General features: G+C 39.8%; 1 pseudogene; it reads left to right on the top strand.

The window, feature by feature from the left end:
* The first annotated feature begins 517 nt into the window (after positions 1-517).
* LOC127199024 (nucleophosmin-like) lies at positions 518-1,320 on the top strand (annotated as a pseudogene).
* Positions 1,321-2,032: the final 712 nt, after the last annotated feature.

Below are 2,032 nucleotides of genomic sequence, written 5' to 3'. Positions count from 1 at the left end.
GTCAGGGTGTTTTGAGCAATGTCTTTTTCATTGCTACTTTTTTCTCTTTCTTTCTTTCTTTCTTTCTTCTTCTTCTTTTCTGGTTTTGTGACACAGGGTTTCTCTGTGTAGCCTTGGCTGTCCTGGACTCACTTTGTAGATTTGGCTGGTCTCAAACCCACAGAGATCTGCCTACCTCTGCCACCCAGAGTTCTGGGATTACAGGAGTATATCCACTGCACCTGGCTTGCCACTATTTTCATTTAAAAAGAAAGACATTATGAACCCAGACCTCTGTTTCAAGATTCATGAATAACTGTGAAGAACTCTGTCATGTTACCAGGAACAGATACATCATTGGCTTTCCTATTTCCAGAGCACCAGAAAAGTTGAGTATTCTGCCACTTCCAGCATCAGTTTGGTCAAAAAGCTAATCATCCTGTACAGCTATCAGAGGAGCAGTAGGCAAGGATCTCCATCCCATTTCTCTCACACCAAAGTGCCTGCCTCTGCCTCACAGAAGTCTAGGAGCACATGAATGAGGTCTCTGAGGCCTCAGAACTATCTTTTCTCTTGTGAACTAAAGCCTACAGAGGTTACCACTTTATGTTGGATACTGATGAAAATCAGAACCAGGTCTTACTGAAAACCATTCAGGTTAGTGACTGGGACAAAAGATGAGCTACACATCATTGAGGCAGATGCAATGAATTATGAAGAGAGTCCAGCTAAAGTAACACTGACAACTTTGAAAATGTCTGTACAGCCAGCAGTTTCCCTTGGGGCCTTTGAGATTTCATCACCTGTTGTCTCAATATTGACATGTGTTTCAGGGCCTGAATAAGTCAGTGAAGAGCCCCATTAAAGGAAGATGAAGAGTCAGAAGAAGATGGGAGGATGTAAAACTCTTAAGTAATCTGCGCTGGCAGTGGCAACAAGGCTTCATAGAAAAAGCAAACCTTGATAAAGATGATAGTGATGATGACATAATAATAATATGGTAATAAGAAGAATGAGAAGGAAATACAAGAGAAAGCTCCAGTGAAGAAGTCTGTATGAGATGCCCCAATCAGAACTAGAAGAAGGTCAAACAAGAGTGGAGATGACTTCAAACCATCAACACCAAAATGAAAAGTCAAGAATCATTCAAAAAATAGAAAGAAAAAAAAAAAACTCCTAAAAATACCAAAAGGACCTAGTTGTGTAGAAGACATTAAGGCAAAAATGCAAGCAAGTAAGAAAAAGGATGGTTCTCTTCCCAGCATGGAAACCAAGTTCATTAATAATTTGAGGAACTGCTTCTGGATGACTGACCAGGAACCTATTCAAGATCTTCAGTAGCAGAGGAAGTGCCTTTAAGAAATGGTTTAAACAGTTGGAAATCCTCAATCTTACTTCTGTAGCAGCTGAAACCTGGTTGTCCTTCTTACAGTGAGAACTCTGCCTACTGTGTTTGATAAATGCTCTCTAGGTTCCATTGCCAGCAATGTGTTGTCAAGGATTAAGCTCCACTTTTTAGTTGGTTTTAAATATATATGGAATGTTATAATAGGACATAGTAATAGTAGGGGTCAGATATGGAAATGGTAGGGACACAAAAATATATGTGTGAAATAAATTCTGTATTTTAACAAATAGAAAAAAAGTCAATCATCTCCAAATACCTACACTGTCACTACAGAGCCTTCAGTCCAAAAACTTACCTAAGCATGTGTTCAAAAAACTGTCACGTGAATTAAGCCACTAATGAGTTACTCTTGTGCCAAACTTACTGCAAAGGTAGATTTTCTCCCTCTCTCAAAACAGAGAAAGCACATCTGTGACATGCAACCACTTGTTACTATATCTGCTCTTGGCAAAGCCAGAGGACCACTTTGTATCTGGCTCCCGTTTCTCAACAAAACCTCTTTAAAGGATATCGAGTTTGGAAGTTAACACTTTTCAAGACACTAAACACAACTTCTGTTGAGATTTTTGACAGGCCTTTTGATGCCAGCCATTCCTGTGGAAGCAGTGAGTTGTTCTGACATGTCACGAGCAGTAGAGGCAAGTG

This window comes from Acomys russatus, chromosome 15, assembly GCF_903995435.1.
Source record: "Acomys russatus chromosome 15, mAcoRus1.1, whole genome shotgun sequence".
NCBI classification, from domain to species: Eukaryota; Metazoa; Chordata; class Mammalia; order Rodentia; family Muridae; genus Acomys; species Acomys russatus.
This window is presented reverse-complemented; position numbering and strand designations above follow the sequence as displayed.